This window comes from Lampris incognitus, chromosome 14 (genome assembly GCF_029633865.1).
Source record: "Lampris incognitus isolate fLamInc1 chromosome 14, fLamInc1.hap2, whole genome shotgun sequence".
Taxonomy (NCBI): domain Eukaryota; kingdom Metazoa; phylum Chordata; class Actinopteri; order Lampriformes; family Lampridae; genus Lampris; species Lampris incognitus.
In genome coordinates, this window is record NC_079224.1 from 28,160,819 (window position 1) to 28,184,227 (window position 23,409).

General features: G+C 43.7%; 1 protein-coding gene across 1 annotated transcript in view; it reads right to left on the bottom strand.

Moving 5' to 3' along the window:
- Positions 1 to 23,409, bottom strand: part of zeb1a (zinc finger E-box binding homeobox 1a) — a 118,412-nt gene that overhangs the window by 63,699 nt on the left and 31,304 nt on the right. The gene's annotated exons all lie outside the window — the stretch shown is intronic.

Consider the following 23,409-nt stretch of genomic DNA (forward strand, 5'->3'; position numbering starts at 1 on the left):
ACAAAAGCTGTTATGGTGTTCAGCTAAATCCTTTTGATTACAGTCCAAAATGAAGTAGCTCAAATCTATACCATTAGACTTTATTGAGATTGCATAATGTTTTCACTAATCTCATATATATATAAATAATCCCCAAATTTTATATCAACAGAGAACTAAAACTTCCAAATTCTAGTGAGCAAGTGGGAGAAAGCCAGGAATGCAAGTCAATATCTTTATCATCAAAAAGCCATTTGACCAAAGGTAAGCAGTACATTGTACCATTATTTAGCTTTACATGTTAAGACACCTATCAGATAAAATGTCCCTTTAAAAAGGTGTCAAAATCACAGGACCTTATCATACAGTAAAAGTTTGTCTATTCCTGTGTGAAAGTAAAGAACACAGGTACTCAATCAATTTAGAATAGAGACTGTAACTAACATTTTTTTTGCATTTTTGTGTATCCTCCAGAGATAAACATACTGTATATGCATGGATGTCACTAGAGGGGGTCAGAGAGCAGGAGCAGTGAGGAACACTACCCCTGCACCTCATACAGGGATATTGGTAAATGGCTTGCTGCACGTCACTTTGACAGGGGTGTACACCATTGGCCACGGCTGAGGGATTTAACCTGTGTACTTTTGTTTATGACTATCCGCTGTGGCGACCCCTAACGGGAGCAGCCGAAAGTAGTAGTAGTAGTACTTTTGTTTATGACTGCAGTCTCTCAAGCTACCAGAAAAATGGCGTGTGAACTAGATATCTAAAGTTAAAGGGGTTGGGAGTTTTTAACTTCGGTGCATTAAGTCATATGACATTTTTCTGTTTAAGTTGACATCATGAGGCGATTTCAAAATTGCATCATCGGTGCAGAGGAGAGGAGAGTGTGGTGGGTGGTGTGTGTCTGTGTGTGGGGGGGGGGGGGGTGACCACACAGCCCACTGTGACTTCCATGCCAACCTGACAGAAAATGGCCCAGCAGCATCCTAACAGGAAGGGCTATGATAACGCAATAGCTCAAACACACACACACACACACACACACACACACACACACACACACACACACACACACACACACACACACACACACAGAGGATAGACACTTTATGTGTATCTTACAGTTGTGGTGGCGAATTTCAAAGACTCACTTCGAATGCCACACTTGTAAGACACACACACACACACACACAAATACAGGCACAAACACACAAATCACATGGAAAGGACACTATGTTTATCTACCAGCTGTCAGGGTGAATTTTTAAGACCTGATTCAAATAACACACCGTTGTAACGCAAATTCACATGCGAGATGCTCTGCCTTTTTGTTGGAGGGAAGTCCCTGGCCCTTAGCTTACTGTGCTGGATACATCTAGAGGGGTTTTCCTCTCCCTTTCTGTGTGTATGCGTGTGTCCTGAGAGTAATTAGGACTCTCCAGCTGCTTCCTGCCAGCCCAGGTGCACCCTCAAACCCAATGAGACCCCCGTCTCTCTCTCTCCCTTTCTCTCTCTCAGTTATGCCGGCCCCTTAGAGAGCATACCATAAGCTATAGAAAGGGAAGGTAGCCTCACCCCTCTTAAACTGGACTCAGAGAAGGACCAAGGCTGGGGAAAGCGCCTGTCATTGTGAAGGGCCCAGAGCGGTGACCCCAACCATAAGGTGAGAGACCTATAGTCCAACAGCTATCATGTTCATCAACGGCCAAGTATCCTGCTGAAGTGTTTTTGCGCAAGAAACTGAACTCCATCCCATTAACTGGAAGTCACTCTTATCAACACTCTTGAATTGTGCCAACTGGCAGATGCACATTTTGAATTTAATTTTCTTTGACACTGCTATGCAATGTGGTCATCTTTTTCACGACTTTCCTTGATACTTGAGCTCTCAAGGCCTGTTTTTAAAAGTCAACAACTATTTTGTCTGACAGTGTGTTGGACCATTATTCTGCAAGACAGCTCGTTTTTTTTCTCTCCCATGGACCACACGCATGCATGCATGCACGCACACATGAAATCATTTCTAAATAATTTCTTAGTCTTCCAGGTTTTACAAGCCTATGAAAAGGGGATTGGTGGTTTAAAACTGTAGCTGATTTCATTTGCCCAAAGATCATGGTGACTGTGAGTAGTCGTCATGCAGAGCCCAGCATTGTGCTGACTTGGTACTGACTCATAGTGGGGGCACAGGCAAGGCTCCACTGTGCCTGTCAAACCACTGATATCACCACTGAACACAAGGGCAGGCGGAAACTGGGCGGCTGTGCATGGGTGTGTGTATGTAAGTTTGTTTGAGAGGTGACGTATACACTACCTTTACCTCAACCACAACTGACAGCATTAAAATCTTTTGGCTTTCTTAAATATCCCTTTGAAGCACATACATCCAGTGTGCATGACATTTTACTGGAGACGCCATGAGGGATAAAGACAAACAAGGCCTGTGGTGGAGGTAGGAGTTCAGTATCTTGTTCGAAGAAGCAGACTGATTCAAAATGTAGCAAAAGGTTACCATCCATCTACAGTCCATTGCAGTATGTCTCACATTGTCACTTTGCATGCTAGCCCGTATAAAGGTCCTGTTCTCGTACCAGGTGCGTCAACAAGTGCTGTGAAACTATAAGTTGCCAACATGTGTCTCTACCAGTGTAACCTACAACGGCATATTAGGGCCATTGGGGGGGGGGGGGGAGTTACGGAGCTGGGGGAGGGGGGTAATATTCCAAGAAAAAACTCACAAATTTACAATTAGGTTTTTTAGGGGGGGTTTTTGTCAAGGAAGCAGTATAGACTGATCACTATTTAGGTTTGTTAGTGAATGAATTGAACACAAGACGCTGGCCTCAAGCGAAATTTTTGGGCTCAACCCACAACCCTCCGCACCCAACTAGCGCATTGCAACTTTGCAACTTGGAGACAGTGATTTTACTACCCCCCCGTCATTCATTATAATCCTACCACAACAATTCACTTTACCCTTGGACCTAGCTGGTTCCCGGGTGTATTAAGTACTGTTAAAGCATAGCAGTCTCACACATGATATGAAGCGAGCCAAGCGTGACGGTACATATACAGCCGGGCCCGGGAACCAGCAATCTTGGACCCCAAGATACTGATAACACCATATATATTTTTTAGAACTGTATGGACAAAGATATAATATTTGTATTGGACTTGATAAATTCCCAAGGTTGACTTTACAGTTATGAGGATGTTATCCAAAAAACTGGTGCAGACCTTTCTAAGAAGGAATATGAAAAAATTGTCAAGCGTATATCAACAGGACTGATTCTTCTTGTAAAGCTCCTTTACTTTATGGCCCTTTTTCTGGAGAACTCCCAAAAATAAAAATAAGGGGCATAAACCTGCTTGATCGCAAATGTAATAATATGCATATCAGGGGAACACTTACATCAGACGAAAGCTGTGTTCCTAAAGTATTCTATATTTGGAAGTTATCTTTCCCAATGTTTGTCAATGAAAATATATGGTCTGAGTCGAACAAGTTCTTCATACCCAGTAAAGTCAAAGAAATTCACTTGAAGATACTACATAAATATTACCCATGTAACACATTTATATGCAAATTTAAAGCAGAAATCTCAGCGAAATGTTCATTCTGTAACACATAAGAAGAAACTATTTTACATTTATTCTTTTAATTGTCCTTATTCCTCTAAGCTATGGACAGATATTGCATTACTCATTTTTGATACTTTTAACAACCTACTTAGTATAAAAGAATGTATGGTCTTGTTCCTTGAATGAAATACTGGCTCATCTCCTGTAGATAATGCTCTCAAAATTCTGTGTTTGGTAAATTTCACATTCACAAATCCAAGGTGATGGGCTCCAAGCCCAATATTTGCTTATTTTACATTGATCCGATATTCTATTTCAAGTCCCTTACGAAAATAACTTCTAACAAAAAGGCAATGAAAACACCTCGTCTTAGAAAAAAATATTAAACAAATTAGATAAATGAACTGCTTACATTGTTTTTTTTTCTGAAAGACTCCTATCATAGTGGCTCTTATTATCATCATCTGATCATCAACCTCATACGTTTATTTTTGTGTCAACCGTTCCTGTTTATTTATTTTATTCCCTTTATTTTCTCTTTTTCGCATTGTATTATATTAAAACTATAATTATTACTTTTTGTTTTGACTCTCCCCTGTACTGAAACTGACATTTTATTGTTGCACTGTAAAAATTTGTAAATTTGAAAAGCGGAAAATAAAGTTTTCAAAAATAATAATAATAACGCAGCTGCTTGCGTTCACTTAGCTGAGAAAAGTTTACAAGAACGTTAACGTTACCTAAAGAGTTTTGCTAAAAAAAGAACAAATAGAATAATAATTTTAATAATGTAGCATATTCGGGGGGCAGTCCGGGAACCGCCACAGCCGGGACGCGAACCCGTATATGTCACTCCGCAAGCGACATGTTAACCAGTCGACTAAAGGCTCCGACCCGCTAGCCAAGGACCAACGTGTCTACTTATCCATGCACGTTACAATACCGCCCTCCTTCGGGAAGCGCGTCCCCGCGCTTCAGCTCCCTCGCGCCTCTGCGCGCACGCGTTTCCTAAGACCTCACGGTCTCACCATCCCACTTCTGACACCAATGTAGCGAATTCGGGGGGCAGTCCGGGAACCGAACCCGTATCTCCCAACACCCCATGCGACAACGTTAACCAGTCGACTTAAGGGTCCGACCCGTTAATCAAGGACCAACGTGTCTACTTATCCATGCACGTTACAATAATAACAAAAACCAGAAACGACTGTTAGCGTTAGCTCGGAGGTTAGCTACTTGACTCCTTTATCATGGTGCTTTGCGACGAGGCAAACAAAGGCTATCGTAGGACCCGCGAGCTGGCTATCTTGACGCGAGTTACTCATTAAATTAATCATAACCTACCGACGTCACTAATTTCACCATAGGTTCTCCTACCTGATGCAGCCATGCGCCACACTGTGCTGCTAACTCTCAAACAAGCCCCGCAGCTGAGGCGAGGATGAACAGGACGTCACTCAATGGTCGAAAATTTCTTTATTTTTAACCAACAGGTTACGAACCTTGAAAAAGAAAACACACAAAATACAAACATACATCATTCAAGTACCCTCAACTCAAAGCTAACACACAATACAACTCACTCACTCCCGCAATCACTCACCAGTCCGTCCTCGTCCCGTCATACTAAAGAGTCCCCACTCCGAAGCTGCACCAACCTTCCCGACGTCACCCCCAGAACGCAAACCAGCCAATCACAGCAGCTCCCCGACTGAGACCCCAGATGCACGCATCTCTCGCCAATAGAACCTCGCAATAAAAGTCCTCATCAAGCACACAGAAATCACATACAATCGGAACTGGAATAAATCTCATTATCATTATCAATACTCAGATTCACCTATGTAACTAACAATTCAAACAATGCCACAATTCAACCACATGTAAACGAAATAACTTTCACAAGTTTGTACCCAAACCAAACAAAAAAATCTCTGACTAAACACAACTCAAATCCAACCACCCCACAGAAAGCAACACACCTCCCACTTGGTCTACTGGACTCTAGACCTAAGGAGACCACACTAATAATCACCGCTTTCTCTTTGGTGGTGTTTCTTCGGTTAACTCTTTAATTTCTTCTTTAAGTCTTTAACGACCCCGGAGCCAGGTCCCCCCGAAGAGGCACGGCCAGCATCACAGGGTCGCTCGCTGCCAGCAGGGTGCTTATCCATGCTCCATACGGAACCAGTGGCACTCCTGTCTCTCCTGTGGTCTGGACCCTTCCATAGCACAACAGTAGTCCTGACATCTCTTCTCTGACGACTACAAGCCTGTTCAATGTAGACTCAGGGAAAGCTACCCCCTCTTGGGCTGCCAAGCATAGGTCCCAAAAGGCAGCTCTGACCTCCCCCACATCGATAACTGGCTTGCCCACCTTCCCTCTCGAGTGCTTAGCCTCCCACTCTGCTCTCTCCATGGCTCTCCCGCGAATCATCCGTCTCTTAACAGCTCGGCGAACCCAACTGATCACCCCACAGAGCTTGGCCAAGCTACTGAACTTTTCAGGCTCAACCAGATCAACGATAGCCGCGCCCCAGAGCCTCTCCTTGTTTTCAATCTCAGCGGAGGTCGACTCTTCCTCCTTCACCGTGTGCACAGGAGCCTCGTCAGTCCCATCCAGACGCCCCTGGACAGGATTTGCCGTCTTCTTCTTCTGCTTTCTTTTGGAGAAGTTGATTGAAACCATCAGGAAGAGTCTGTCGCTGTCCACGTAGTATCCAACACCAAGAGCCTTGTTGTCTTCCTGCCCTAGCTGGTTGGGCAACACCAGGGTTCCGGACTCTGGACTTGGGCTTTTAACAGCTTGCCCAACCTGACTACCCTCGCACCTCCCACTTTGACCGGACCGAACCCACGGTTTGAGCGAGAAGCCTCCGGCCCAGAGTATCTCCTCCACTCCTCTGGTGATCTTGTCCAGCTTCCCTGGGTCATTGTGGGACGTGAAGATGTCGTCCACATAGCTTTCCTCTTCAAGCACTCTTCTCTCGTCGCTCATGTGAGAGAACCTGGGCAGTCTCGCAGTTTCCCTCATGGCCAACTGCGCTATGCATCCCGCTGGCCTGTCTCCAATATTGACCCGAGTGATAGCGAAGTCTCTGATCTCTTCCTCGAGTGAGTCCCTCCAGAGGAACTGATGAAGGTGAACCTCTCTTTCGTTCAGCCACACAGAATTGTACAAATTCTTGATGTCTCCTATGGCCGCATGCTCTCCTGCTCTGAACCTGAGCAGAACCGCCCGGATTGGGTTTAGCACATCCGGACCCTTCAGCAGGATGTTGTTCATGCTCGTCCCTTTGAACTCTTGGCTACTGTTCCAGACAAGCCGCACTGGCGTGGTGACAGAGTGAGGGTTCGGTGCGATTAGGTGACTTACGTACCAAACTGGCCCTCTCCAACTGTTGATTGTGTCCTTCTTTAACTCGATGGCTGCTCCTCTTTCCACCATCTCGTGTACTTGGGCTGCGTAAGCAGCTCTCCACAATGGGTCCTTCATGAGGCGCTTTTCGGTTCTCAAGAATGTCGCTTCCACCACTTTCCTGTCATTTGGAAGTGAAGCCGGGTCTTCAGTCCAGGGGTATCCCGCGTTCCAGTGCGGCGAGTCACTGTGGTCGTCAGTAGCCACATAGGTCAGGCCTTCCTTGATCTTTTCTAGTTCCTTCCCTCCTGGCTGGCATTTCCCGCACCGGCATCCTCCACACTTCGGCTCACAGGCAGCTCCGATGCTGTCCCATTTCCACCACTCAAGAACTTCCTTGCTGGTTGTGGCCATGTTCCTGATCTCCTCACCACTCTCTTGCTCCAGGCCCAGCGTTTCCTCTCTGGAGCTATTTGGCTCTCTGGAAATCTCTTCGACCTTGATCACTTTTGCTCTCATTGAGCGTGCAAAATGTGTCTTTGAGTTGTGAATGGATACCTTCACCTCTTCGAACAGATCAGGGTGCGCTCCCCCCAAAGTCTTACCCAGTGGGCCGTCCCACAACACCAGGTCTCCCACTGTCTTCATCCGCTGCGGAGCAAGCCTACCCTCTCGGTGGCTGATTAAGAGTTCGATTTTCTTTGGCCTGACCAGTTCCTCTGTCTTGACCTCCGGGAAGAACTTCTTGAGCTGCCGCGGGCTAACGACATGGTCTGCTTGTGCGATCTCGTCCAGTCCATAACAGACGATCTGGTGGGGACTCCACTCATTCTCTGAAGTCCACATTCTGACTTTGAGCAAGTACCTTTTTGTCTGGACTCTTACTTTCATTCCACCAATTCCATGCACGACCAGCATTACCTTCTCTCCTTTCAGTCGGAGTCTGTTGGCGGCTTGGTGGGTAATGTAATTAGTGTCAGACGCAAGGTCCATCAGGGTCCCAATAGTTTGTCCTCCATTGGTTGTGACCTCCATGATCATCATAAGCACTGGATGCTCTGTCAAACCCCTTTCTTCAAGGAGACCATCACCATTTGTGCTCGCTCTCATTGATGCTGTTGTCTTGTTGGTAAATGCCCTTATTACCCTTTCCGCTACTTCAGGGGAGACATCAGCTAGGGCCTTCTCTTGTTCTTTTGAGAGCCTTCCTGCCTTTGTGTCTCTCTTTCCCCTTCTTGCTCTTCCCTCTTTTTCTCATCACTTTTGTGCCCTCCTTCCACGGAGCACAAGAGGTAGTGGTGGTCTGAGCCGTCTCTTTTCTGGCAGCACTTCTTCTTGCAGAGGAACCTGTTACTACATTTTCCATCCACACCATGGGATGCCAAGCATCTCCTGCAGGCTCCATTCCTTTCGATGACGTCTTTCTTTTCGGCTAGACTGAGCCTTTGAACTTCTCGCAGAAGAAGATCCTGCCTCCGTGTTTCTCATCTCCACACACGCTGCACTCCTCTTTTGCCAAATTCCTTCCTGTGGCCCTTGTGAACGCCCTCCTTTCCGGTTTGCTCGATTTCTCAGGCTCTTCTGACACTCTTAACTGCTCCAACCTTTCGAAAACCGCTTCTTGCTGCTTTAGGAACTTTAAGAGAGCATTAAAGCGACCATCAGCGGTGACACCGTTCTCGGGTTTGGTTTCGAATTTGAGCCAGTCCATCTTCACACTGTCAGGTAGTTTGCTCTCTATAGTTTCCATTGCCAGCGGATTCTTTATGGCATCAGTATTTCGAGATCCGTCAGATCGGTCAGGGCCTTCTCCACAGCTTGAATCAGATCAATTGTCTTTCTTGGTTGGTTTCCTTTCACCGCTGGAAACTTCTCCAACTCCCTGATTATCTGAATCGCGATGGTAGTCTTGTTCCCAAACCGGTTCTCTAGGACCCTGAACATTTCTCCTGCAGTATCATAGCTCGAAAGTCTGAGGTCTTTGGCGATTTTTTCTTCCACGCTGTCTAGGAGCTGGAATTTTTTCACTTCCGGTGACTCTGACGGATCTCCCTGTCTCTGCAGACTCTCCCAGTCTCTTCGCCATCGGTGGAAGTCTCTCATGCAACCGCTGAACGTCGGTAGTCTTGTTGGTTGGAGGCGCACTCTCGGTTTGGCTGCCGCTTGCGCGCCTCCCGCTCCCAGGCTTGCCATACTGGCGCTATGTGCTTCCTCCCATGCTTTCCGCTGAGCCTTAGCTAGCTCAGCACGCTCTTCTTCGTCTTCGGCAGCTTCTGCCATCCTTTGCTGAGCTTCAGCAGCCTTTTTCCTGGCCTCCGCAGCCCTCTCCTCAGACTCGGCGTTAACTTCGGCAAGCCTTTAGCCTGGCCTCAGCGGCTCTCTTCTCAGTCTCGGCGATCTCAGCGGCCTCCTTTTTCCTGGCCCCTGCCGAATTCTGCCAACCACCTGATCCAGAGCTCGTTTCTCTTGTCCTCCAGCACCCGAAGCTGCTTACTCATGTCGCACGTAACACCTTCAGGGATCCACTCTTCCCAGACAGCCAGCAGATTTTCTGCCTTGGCGATGAGACCTTCCAAGAGTGCGTTTTGCTCCTTACCGTTTGCTGTAGGTTACTCCTTTCAGGCTGACTCCTTCAGCGCTTTCATAGCTTCTTTCTGCCCGTCCAATGGCAGATATTGAAAGGAAAGCCCACATCAGCTGGGGGCATCTGGGCAGGAAAGGTGACAAAACACCATGGCTCTTGTGAACAACCACCACCGAGATACTCGGAAATGCCCCTTGCTGGGAGTTTGGATGTGCTGTGCCCGAATCTAGAATATGTTTACACATCATTTACACACATCTCCTCAATTTGTGTAAATGTTTGATTGTGAAGCAGGGGAACTGACGTAAGAGCAGGTACGCTCAGTCAACTTGCCCCTGAATGAAATTCAAAAGGTACAAAGGCATCCTGACGTTAAAGACACATGCCATTGCTGTGGGGTATGACGATAACGCAGGAAAGAAGATTAGAGCCGGCCGCTCCTTTCCAATCCACAGAAATTTTATGTTTCTTTTTTTTTTTTTTTTTAAATGCTGAAAGGAAGCCAGATAATATCTCATGTACAACACATTTCCAAGGTAGTGTTATTCATCAGGGAGGGCTGTCTCATCTCTCCCCCAGGTCTCCTGTGTAGTGATGTTTTGACTAGGCAGGTCTTTGACGAGCGACATTTACCTGCCACACTGACTTACTTACCACTGTCTCCCTGACAAGACAGTGGCACACTCAATCACTGTGTGTGTGTGTGTGTGTGTGTGTGTGTGTGTGTGTGTGTGTGAGAGAGAGAGAGAGAGAGAGAGAGAGAGAGAGAGAGAGAGAGAGAGAGAGAGAGAGAGAGAGGAGAGAGAGAGAGAGAGAGAGAGAGAGAGAGAGAGAGAGAGAGAGAGAGAGAGAGAGAGGAGAGAGAGAGAGAGAGAGAGAGAGAGAGAGAGAGAGAGAGAGAGAGAGAGAGAGAGAGAGAGAGAGAGCGAGAGCGGGCATGTGTGTATGAGTGTGATAAAGAAAAGAAACGTTCATCAGGATTTAACCCTGCCTGACACCTACTGGGTCACCCAGTAATACAGTGCATTGGGGAATTTACAATTACAAGCATGCACACACGCACACACACACACTCTCACACACACACACACACACACACACACACACACACACACACATTCCTCAGCAACAGGAGAATTTCCCCCTCTCAAGTCACACTGATGAGTTTAATCCGAGTGCCTATGGTAAGAAGGCATACCCATACACAGACAATGACATATGGGGAAGTGAAGAGGTAAACTGATGGCTGGTCACTTCCTGTTTACCTCAGCACCTTCCCTCCCCCTGCCTTCCTGTTGTAGTTCCCCCACTCTCACTCTGGCCTCAGAATAAATAGGCCTCCACTCAAGGGACAGTGTCCCAATTCACAATTAACTTATTCTATATCATAAAATAACTGAAACTCGGACTTCAGGCCAAGGCCTGTTTCACTGAGTCTGACAGACAGAAAAGCTTGATCTACTTAACTGGTTTAATTGCCAATGTTAAAAGTAACCAGTATCAAAAAGGTCAAGGTTCAAAGTGTCAAGCCTTTACATAACAAACAGCCCTCCCCTAAGTCTCCTTAAGGTAGGAGATGGAGTATAATAGAGAGAGAAAGAGAAAAGGGCAGGGGGAGAATGGTGGAGTAATAGTCAAAGAATTGAAAGCAAGGGAGAAAGGGAAACGGCAAAAGAATGCAAGTGCAAGATTGATCAAGAGAGAGAGGGGGGGGGGGTAAACAGTCACAGGAACAGAGAGACGGAGATGTGGTTGCAGCCTAATTGCTTTCCACCATCATAATGGAGTGGTTCCATTTCAAACAGTTTGGTACCGGCTCACTTCTTCTCTTCCTGGATCTGAAATAAAAATCACTCAGATGCCTGGGCTACAAGAGTGGAAACTCCCTAATAAGCAGGTCCAGTTCCTAAAGAAACAAATACTGAATTCAGATCGGAGACCCCGTTTAGAAGCTAACAAAGTATAAACAACCTAACGCCAGACATCTAACAGCCTCCACTAATGCAAAAACAACATGCAATTCTGATCAAATTATGAAACATCACCCAGATTATCTTTTCTCAAAAGCAGTTTATGCTTTTTCCCCTCTTCCATCTTCTTAGATCTAATGTCACTTCTTTATAAATATGTGATGACTTAGAATCATTTAGGTTTATATTTTACCCAAAATTGTCTCTGGTACTTCTCTTCACAATATAAATATATTTTCAAATACTCATTTATATTATCCAGAGTGTGGTCCATTGCCTATTGAAACTTTGCCATCATACGCCTTAAAGACCACAACGAAAGCAAAAGTGTGTGTATGTGTGTGATTTGAGGTATGAAGGTACATCATGCTAACATCACTGTCGCACTTATTCACACTGAAACCATCGCACACACCTCTCCATCGCAAATGCTGTTGTTCACACACACACACACACACAAACACAGGCTGGGTGTTGCCCCCTCTCGAGAGCAGAGAGCCTCAGGTAGATTTAATACAGAGGTACATGCATTAATCTATCTCAACAACAGGACACACACACACACACACACACACACACACACAGACGTGTGTGCGCACACACTAATCTTCCATGCTAAAAGGCCATCCAAAAAAAACCTCTACACGTGGATTACAGGGTTTTATACAATAATCTGTGATTAATGATTGGCTCTGCGGGGCTAGCTGTGTTAGTAGGATGGTCTCAGGCTATAACTCATGTCAATTAAGGCGTAGTGGTTATAGTGCACGTCAGTGATTAGAGCTGTGCAGTGGGCTGGAGGCTGACACACAAATCACAGCTGCACAGACAGCACAGGAAGCAACACACTGACTGTATTACTTCTACACCTGTTCAGTGGTCACCAAGATCCCAACAAGAAATCTTCCTCGTGATCCATAACTAACACTGACCCGGTGTAAACAGACGGTGATTATTTTTTATTTTTATCATTATAAAGTATCCAAATAAGAACTGTTTTTATTGTTGCAATGTGCACTAAAGCCTATGCTTGAAACGAGAATGTAAATTAGAGCTCAACTTTGATCTGCTAAAGGAAAATGAACCTAGCTCTTTTTTAATTTGAAGTTGTGAAATGAAACGCAATATATGCAGATAGGCTACTGTTTTTACCTACATACCTCCGTGCAGAGTGCTTACACTTGCTTTTTAAATAGCGGGTGAAGACAATGCCATGCCAGCACATAGAATTTCTTCAGTTTGAACAGAATAACACATTTTCTCCAGCATACAAATCGATTTTGTAGGGTGGATTCTGAACAGCACACCCCCATCTTACGATGTGCAAAAATCACATTTGCCAACACAGCTTTGATATATTATCAATAATTTCAGTAAAAAAAACACAGTTTACATGAATGTGAAACCAAAGCAAAAAAAATTAAAATAAAAAATGAACCACAACTATAAATCTAAATCCTGACGAAACAATCCCAGAAGAACCACATATGAAAATGATGCCACATTAATGTAAGTAAGACTAAGACTGGTTTGGTCTGGTTTGGTTTGGTTTGGTTTGGTTTCTTTATTTACAGATATAAAAATGTTTTAAAAAAAGAAAAGATACAATGTATAATTTGAAAGGGAATGTGAAGAAGAATTGCCCTAAAAACCCTTCAAGGGCTTGAAAAGTGGCATTCTCCAGACAGCATACTACAAGAAACAATTACAGTAATGTGGTATACACCATTTGTATGTATAAATCAAATAATTCCAGACATAGCAAGACATGGAGACAGTTCAGCACAGCACCCAACAACAATGCATCCCATAAGCACCCATGTTATACAAGTACAATGAATCAGTCATAGTCCACAAGACACATAAACACACACACACACGCCGCACGCACGCACGCACGCACGCACACACACACACACACACACGCACACACAATCAAGGACACTCATTCATGATACATGCAAGTATATACACAAACACTATCATTAAAAGACTAAGTACATACACTCATGTGATATGGCTTAGCATATGTATGTATGTAGTTTTCATAAGACAAGAAATATCAAGGAGAAAAATATATACTATATATATATATATATATATATATATATATATATATATAGTGTGTGTGTGTGTGTGTGTGTGTGTGTGTATATGTATGTATGCGACCCTGAGAGCAGGATAAGCTGTTCAGATAATGGATGGATGGATGGATGGATGGATGGATGGCTATACAAAGAAAAATAAGTGATATTCATAATAAAAGGAAAATATTGGTTGGATCCAGTGCTAAAAGTGATAGGGGTTATAGCTGCCTTTTCCCCCCCCCTCTTCTTTTCTTACTTATTTGGACTGGTTTTCATTGAGAAATTATTGGAGGTGTGGTTAAGCAGGGTGTATAAGAGGACGTCACCGTGAGATGCACGTGCGTCTCCTTGAGTTTGTTAATGGTGGGAGGTTGCCTAACGCCTCAGGATACACCACTTTGAAAACGCGGTACAGGTTCACACCATTCATGCTTTGAAGGACTTTGAAGAAAAGCAAGTCTCGTTTATTTTTTTGAGGATCCATCCACCATCAACCTAAACTGAACTAAACTACCAAGACAGTGTCCGCCGCTTATGGAAGCTGAGACCCATGCGGCCGAGGCCTTGTCGGAGGGACCTAACTGCTAGCCTGCTACCTCGGTAAGCTAGCCCACCTCTGCTATTTCTCTCATCTTGGAAATCAGTCCTTCTTCTTGTTTTTTTTCCTTGTTTCCATCTTTTCCAGACACTCCAGGTTAGGACTAGTGTTGCGTGTTTAACCCTTAACCCCTAGACCCGACTAGTCCGTAACACCGAGCTTAGGCAAACCATATGGAAAATATTGGTTGGTTAGGAGAAGTGATTTCAATGCTCTTTTAAACAGTTTAAATGAAGTGTTTCTGATTCTGATGTGGAGTAAGTATGAAACTGATAATTGTATGCAAATATGTCATGAATAAAACTGAGGGAAGGTTCTTTTTAAGGAACTATGAACAAATAAAGCAATCTGGGAATGGTTGACTTGATAAACATTGAGGACACCTAATTGAAGAAATAGAGGCTAAAAGGAATATCTTCAATGTACACAATTTATTATTCTTAGTGCTCATTTCTGAAGACGTTTATGGGCTCAAGTTTGGGCTGAGCTATATTACAATAATTAATATATGGATAAACCATTGAATAATGTAACATAGTGGCTACCTCAGTGTTGATCAAGTGAAGGATTTTGCCTAGTATACCAATACTCTTGTCCATTTTCATGGTTATTGCCCTGATTTGAGGTTTCCAAGATTAGGATTCATCAAGCAGAATGCCACGGAATTGCATAGAACACACATTATTTATGGAGATGTTATCAATTACAATTTTAGACGAAGAGTTAAAAATCCCCGATTTAAGACCAAAAAAGATGAAGCTTGTTTTTTTAATGTTAAGTGATAGTTTGTTGGACTCAAACCAAATAGACAGCTTATTAAGTTCTTCATTTAACACCTTAATGACTGTGTCAGGATTTTTATGTGAATAGAAGACACTTGTGTCATCTGCAAATAAAGTTTTAGACAGCTTGTCTGAAACATTGGGGAGGTTATCAATATATATTGAAAATAACAAGGGCCCGAGAATTGAGCCTTGTGGTATGCCACAGAGTATGGGAAGAAAAGCAGAATTGGTTCCATTATAGGACACAAACTATGTTTAAGGTAACTGGTGAACTAGAGCAGTACATTGGAGAATAACATTACTTAAACTACTGATTTCCAAAAGTCTATGAGGTTCCCGACAAGTAACAGGTCCAGTTTCATGATTAGGTCTTATATTTTCTTTAAATTTCGCCAGTGAGAGAATAAGAATTTGTTGTCATATTCAGTTTTGCTGGCTAAGTTTACATGAAAGAAATATGACATGGTGGCTCAAATAGGTCACATTAAACTTAACAGCATTACAACATAAAGGTATCAGTAAGTAAACCAAACCGAGAATAAAAACATTAACAATATAAAGTGTGTCACTGCCATACTATACACGTCTCTCTGTTAAAGCTGGTCAGACACTGTACGATCCAAGTAATCTTGTACGTTGCGTTAAGTCATACTACACATATAAATCACCCGTTCTGTCTATGATGTCTATGCTCACACTGTGCAGTTCGATCGACACGCCACCACGTGGGTGAACAGTTTTGGCCATAGACAATTCCAATAGTTTATTCACACAATATGGCTGCATCCTCCAAAATGCTGACAGTTTTATTTTTAAGTTTTATTTTAAGTGTTAAGACATTTTTGTGAAGAAGGCTAGCAGAAAGGTGCGGGTCACAGCCAAGATCGGATTCAACCACCATGGCAAAAACCATATTTAAGTTAATATAATATGTTATGTTGTTATTGTTGGCTCGTGCAGGTGCACCAAGGTAGCTTCACACTGAACTGTGGGAAATCGGATCGTGACAACACTCGAACAGCCGACCAAAATTCCTGACATGCCAGAAATCCATGTGATCATCCGACAGCCATATCATTGATCATTCGGGCAATTAATCAGGCGTTGCAAGCCCCCTAAAACTGCATGTCAAATGACAGCCAATTAGGCAGAAAGTTGACCCAACTCTAAAATAAGTTGCGATGGCCAAATCGGGGTTAAGATCAGGCTAAACTCTTACAATGTCTGTTCAGCTTAAGAGGCTAGCTTTTTATACAGTAAATAATTATGAACCACTAATTTAAGATAACAAAGAAAATAGAACTGTTTTTGAAGATCAAAATGAACATTAAGCGCACTCAGAGAGATGATAACTACAAAGTACATATCCTGGAGAAAATAGCCTAGCTAAAAGTGTTAACTAAAACTAGTTGCAGCGCTTTAATTGATTATTAAGAACTGAAATGTGACATCAGCAGTCTTTTCCCCTGTAGGAGATTCCAAATACCCCACCATTTATTTCTATTGGGAAATTTCTCACAAAGTAAATTATTTTAAAAAGTATACAGCATTTCACCACCAAAATCTAATCAGTTGTTCCTTAGAGGAGGTACTTCCTTAGAGGAGGTATTTTAATGTAGTATATCTTTATAGTGTTAGTGAATAACTGATATGAATCTTCCAACACCTCGACTCCCCAGGAACATACGTAAGGGCCCTGTTTGTGGACTTCAGCTCAGTATTTAACACCATCGTCCCAGATATCCTCCACTCCAAACTCATCTGGCTCACTGTACCAGCTCCCATCTGCCAATGGATTAAAAAACTTCTTGACAGACAGGAGGCAGCTGGTGAGGCTGAGGAAAATCACATCCAGCACCCAGACAATCAGCACTGGCGCCACCCCAGGGATATGTGCTCTCCCCTCTACTCTTCTCCCTCTGCACAAATGACTGCACCTCAGGTGACCCATCTGTTAAACTCCTGAAGTTTGCAGATGACACAACCATCATTGGCCTTATCTGGGATGATGACAAATCTGTATATAGATGGGAGGTTGATCAGCTGGCCCTCTAGTGTGGCCATAATAACCTGGAGCTAAGCAAAAACAGTGGAGATGATAGTGGACTTCAGGATTCCCCAACACTGCCCCCCCACCATACTCAACAGCACGGTGTCTACGGTGAAAACCTACAGATTTCTGGGTTCCACAATCTCCCTGGACCTAAGGTCGGCATCCAACATAAAAGGCCCAGCAGCGGATGTATTTTCTCCGCAAGCTCAAGAAATTAAACCTGCCTCAGGAAGTCATGATTCAGTTCTACACTGCAATCAAGTCTGTCCTCTGCACATCCATCACTGTCTGGTTTGGATCGGCCACCAAACAGGACAGGGACAAAATACAACAGACAGTTAGGTCTGCAGAGAAAATCCTTGGTGCCAACCTGCCCTCCATTCAGGACTTATAGACCTCCAGACTCAGAAAACAAGCAGGCAACATCACAGCAGACCCATCACACCCTGGTCACAACCTGTTCCAACTCATCCCCTCTGGCAGGCACTGCAGAGCACTGTACCCCAAAACAACCAGATATAAAAACAGTTTCTTTCCATGGGCTGTCATTCAAATGACCACTTAACACTGTCAATAAATCCAACCATTCTGTATATACTGTACTGTACATTGTATGTATACTGGTATGCTCTGTCATGTCCATCTACCTCAGGCATGTATGTAAGTAACCTGGTAGCATCTATTTCAGCATCTCTGATATATTCTCGGCACCTTATCACCTCTTATTTCACGTGTATAAGAGAATCCTTGTGTATATATCGGAAGATTGTTGTGTTGCAGTGTTGTTATTCTATATTAAATACACTGAGAGAGCCATGAAACTGGAGTCAGATTCCATGCATGTGCAAACCTACATGGCCAATAAACCTGATTCTGATTCTGATTCTGAAAAGTTGTATGGTGAAGACGTTTTTGGCCATATTACATCGTCCTACAAACAGACAGCTGTGACCTTTAACATCAGTGAGTTAGAGGGTCGCAGGCTAATCAAAATGAATGTAGTCTCCCTGCTTACATGTTTCCCTGTGGCCTGACAGACTGCTTGCAGTAAAAGTGATGTGGATTTGGGTGAAATATCTCTTTAATAACCTCCTAAGTCTCAGGACTTAGATGGTTGAAAGGTTCGAGGGCAGAACCTGGGAGCTGACAGAAAAGAGAGGTCTTTATGCATGCTCAATAATCCAGTTAAGAAAATCAATGTTAATTTCAATAAACGTTGTATGCAGATTAACTGATTCAACTTTCTTTGACGCTCAAAGAGAGGAACAATATGTGTGTGTATGAGTTTACCTCCATCTATGCATTCACTTGTGCCTGCTTATGTGTATGCATGTGTATGTGTTTCTGTCTTTGCATGTCTTTGCAAATAATGTGTGTGCATGTGTGCCTGAAAACATGCCAGTAATTGTGTGCATATTTGTGCATCTCGTGCTTGTGTGTGTGTGTGTGAGTGTGTGTGTGTACACATGTTTCCTTGCATCCCTGTGTGTGACAGCTGAAGGCAGACCTGCCAAGAATAAGCGGTTAAGAGGGGCAGAGCTCAACTTCTTTCCTCTGAAGCAGACCTAGGAGACGACGTCTGGGGAGGTTACATCAGCTACCTTCCCAGGAGACACTCAATCTTGATACACTGATAGAGAGAGAGACAGAGAGAGAGAGCGGGGGGGGGGGGCACTGCCAAAAGTGGAAAGAAGTGGAGGTGAGGAGGTGCAGATACACCCAAAATGTCAAGAGAGAGTGAGACAGAGACAGCGCAAACAGACATAGTCAGAATGAGCTGGACTAACGACATCGCTTTCCCACACAGGACTCAGGAATATTGCAACAAGGCAATAGGCCAGATGCTCATCTTACAATGACACCAAAAGCAGACATGATGCTCCTGTCAACAGGGTGGATGACATGATGTTCCAGTAGGTCATTGTTTTTGTTTTTTTTTCCTTATTAAAAGACCAAACTAAAGCATGGCACAACCCTTCACACCAGCATTCTCTGTTGTCAGCACTACAGCACCTCTCCCAGATACCGAACTACATGTTAAATCTTATTCTATAGTCTTCTTACTAAAATCACACAAACCCAACAGCACAACATGTCATGAAGGGAAGACAGCAGGTCTGGCACACCAAGTAGCTAGCTATCGCTTAGCTCCATCAGCTGCAGTCAAACAAATACCCAGGATCAGGGAGCTTGTGAACCAATGCTTGGCAAGAGAGGGAGGAGTGCAAGGAGGAGGGGATGGGGTAGGGTGGGGCTGAAAATCAATCTGATGGCTCGATTTTCAACGTCAGGGCCCACACAGGAGTGCAACTCACGAGAGAGGAACTGATTCAATTTACCTAAGAAGCCCAGCTGTTACTCTGACAAAGAGAGAGTGTATGTGTTTTAGTGCGTGCGTGCGTGCGTGCGTGCGTGCGTGTGTGTGTGTATATATATATATATTTATATATGTGTGTGTGTGTGTGTGTGTATATACTACATATGTGTCTATGTGTCTATATACAGTGAATCCGGAAAGTATTCACACCCCTTCACTTTCCCCACATTTTGTTATGTTACAGCCTTATTCCAAAATGGATAAAATTCCTTTTTTTTCTCATCAATCTACATACAATACCCTATAATGACAAAGCGAAAAAGGTTTTGTAGAAATTTTTGCAAATTTATTAAAAATAAAAAACTGAAATATTGCATGTACATAAGTATTCACACCCTTTACTCAGTACTTGGTTGAGGCACCCTTGGCAGCGATTACAGCCTCAAGTCTTCTTGGGTATGAAGCTACAAGCTTGGCACACCTATATTTGGGGTATTTTTCCCATTCTTCTCTGCAGATCCTCTCGAGCTCTGTAAGGTTAGATGGGGAGCGTCGCTGCACAGCTATTTTCAGGTCTTTCTAGAGATTTTCAATGGGGTTCAAGTCTGGGCTCTGGCTGGGCCACTCAAGGACATTCACAGACTTGTCCCGAAGCCACTCCTTTGTTGTCTTGGCTGCGTGCTTAGGTTCGTTGTCGTGTTGAAAGGTAAACCTTCGCCCCAGTCTGAGGTCCTGAGTGCTCTGGAGCAGGTTTTCATCAAGGATCTCTCTGTACTTTGCTCCATTCATCTTTCCCTCAATCCTGACTACTCCCCCAGTTCCTGCTGCTGAAAAACATCCCCACAGCATGATGCTGCCACCACCATGCTTCACTGTAGGGATGGTATTAGCGAGATGATGAGAGGTGCCTGGTTTCCTCCAGACGTGACGTTTGGCATTCAGGCCAAAGAGTTCAATCTTGGTTTCATCAGACCAGAGAATCTTGTTTCTCATGGTCTGAGAGTCCTTTAGGTGCTTTCTGGCAACTCCAAGTGGGCTGTCATGTGCCTTTTACTGAGCAGAGGCTTCCGCCAGGCCGCTCTACCATAAAGGCCTGATTGGCGGAGTGCTGCAGAGATGGTTGTCCTTCTGGAAGGTTCTCCCATCACAACAGAGGAACGCTAGAGCTCTGTCAGAGTGACCATCGGGTTCTTGGTCACCTACCTGACCAAGGCCCTTCTCCCCTGATTGCTCAGTTTGGCTGGGTGGCCAGCTCTAGAAAGAGTCCTGGTGGATCCAAACTTCTTCCATTTACGAATGATGGAGACCACTGTGCTCTTCGGGACCTTCAAAGCTGTAGAAATATTTTTGTACCCTTCCCCAGATCTGTGCCTCGATACAATCTTATCTCAGAGGTCCACAGACAATTCCTTTGATTTCATGGCTTGGTTTCTGCTGACATGCACTATCAACAGTGGGACCTTATATAGACAGGTGTGCGCCTTTCCAAATCATGTCCAATCAATTGAATTTACTATGGCTGGACTCCAATCAAGATGTAGAAACATCTCAAGGATGATCAGTGGAAACAGGAGGAACCTGAGCTCAATTTTGAGTGTCATAGCAAAGGGTGTGAATACTTATGTACATGCAATATTTCAGTTTTTTATTTTTAATAAATTTGCAAAAATTTCTACAACACCTTTTTCACTTTGTCATTATGGGGTATTGTGTGTAGATTGATTAGAAACAAGGAATTTAATCCATTTTGGAATAAGGCTGTAACATAACAAAATGTGGGGAGAGTGAAGGGGTGTGAATACTTTCCGGATGCGCTGTATATACACTACCGTTCAAAAGTTTGGGATCACCCAAACAATTTTGTGTTTTCCATGAAAAGTCACACTTATTCACCACCATATGTTGTGAAATGAATAGAAAATAGAGTCAAGACATTGACAAGGTTAGAAATAATGATTTGTATTTGAAATAAGATTTTTTTTACATCAAACTTTGCTTTCGTCAAAGAATCCTCCATTTGCAGCAATTACAGCATTGCAGACCTTTGGCATTCTAGCTGTTAATTTGTTGAGGTAATCTGGAGAAATTGCACCCCACGCTTCCAGAAGCAGCTCCCACAAGTTGGATTGGTTGGATGGGCACTTCTTTGAGCAGATTGAGTTTCTGGAGCATCACATTTGTGGGGTCAATTAAACGCTCAAAATGGCCAGAAAAAGAGAACTTTCATCTGAAACTCGACAGTCTATTCTTGTTCTTAGAAATGAAGGCTATTCCATGCGAGAAATTGCTAAGAAATTGAAGATTTCCTACACCGGTGTGTACTACTCCCTTCAGAGGACAGCACAAACAGGCTCTAACCAGAGTAGAAAAAGAAGTGGGAGGCCGCGTTGCACAACTGAGCAAGAAGATAAGTACATTAGAGTCTCTAGTTTGAGAAACAGACGCCTCACAGGTCCCCAACTGGCATCTTCATTAAATAGTACCTGTTAGAGCCTGTTTGTGCTGTCCTCTGAAGGGAGTAGTACACACCGGTGTAGGAAATCTTCAATTTCTTAGCAATTTCTCGCATGGAATAGCCTTCATTTCTAAGAACAAGAATAGACTGTCGAGTTTCAGATGAAAGTTCTCTTTTTCTGGCCATTTTGAGCGTTTAATTGACCCCACAAATGTGATGCTCCAGAAACTCAATCTGCTCAAAGAAGTGCCCATCCAACCAATCCAACTTGTGGGAGCTGCTTCTGGAAGCATGGGGTGCAATTTCTCCAGATTACCTCAACAAATTAACAGCTAGAATGCCAAAGGTCTGCAATGCTGTAATTGCTGCAAATGGAGGATTCTTTGACGAAAGCAAAGTTTGATGTAAAAAAAATCTTATTTCAAATACAAATCATTATTTCTAACCTTGTCAATGTCTTGACTCTATTTTCTATTCATTTCACAACATATGGTGGTGAATAAGTGTGACTTTTCATGGAAAACACGAAATTGTTTGGGTGATCCCAAACTTTTGAACGGTAGTGTATATGTGTGTGTGTGTGTGTGTGTGTGTGTGTGTGTGTGTGTGTGTGTGTGTGTGTGTGTGTGTGTGTGTGCGTGTGTGTGTGCCAGGAAAAAACTGCTGTTCTATCACTTTCTTCTTTGATTTCATTTTTCATTGAAAGCAGATCAATTTAAGAGTAGAAGACGTGCGATTGAGACACTGAATATCTTGCTCTTTTGCCTACTAAATAATTTTGCATGGGTGGGTATTGTGCGTGTGTGTACATAAGTGTGTGTGTCCGCACGCACGCACCTTGCCTTACAGCAGCGGTTCCCAAACTTTTTCTGCAGCCCCCCCCCCCCCTTTGTAGACAAGGTGCGGCTGCTGTTGTTGTTGTTGTTTCTGCTGTGGCCATTTTGCTAGAATGTAACAATTATTTTGAAAAAAAAATGTTATTGACGTTTGGCTCAGCTCCATTAGGGTCACAGTGGAGAACTTGAATGGTAAAGGGGGGGAGACAGGTGGGGTGGGGGGGGGGCATGGAGGGGTTGTCAGGTTGCTGTAAATTGCGTCAATTTTAGTTTGGAAAAATTAAAGGGGGCCCTGTGATGGTTTGGTGGCCTGTCCAGGGTGTCTCCTCGCCTGCCGCCCAATAACTGCTGGGATAGGCTCCAGCATCCCCATGATCCTGACAGCAGGATAAGCAGTTTGGATAATGGATGGATGTTTTTAAGCCACACACACACTCACATCCCCAACCTACACACTCTCATAGTCCTTTGCGTGCAAACTTCTATAGAATTTATTTGAAATATTGTCTGTAATTAATACAGAACTGCAAATCCAGTGTGTGACATCTTACTGAAAAAAACTAAATAAGGAACAAGTCACTTTTAGAGTGGGAGCATTAAAAGTAACACTGCAGCACGTATGTTCTAAAATTTTACTGAGTAACAACATTCATTGCTTTCAACTAATTTTCTCATAATTGCTTCCCTGCACAAAAATGGCTAGTTTACCAACCCCCTGCGAATTAAAAAAAACGGCATTTTCTCTGCGAGAATTACACTTCTAGTCCTACAATTTTTTCAGTGATGGGCTTGCTTTGTG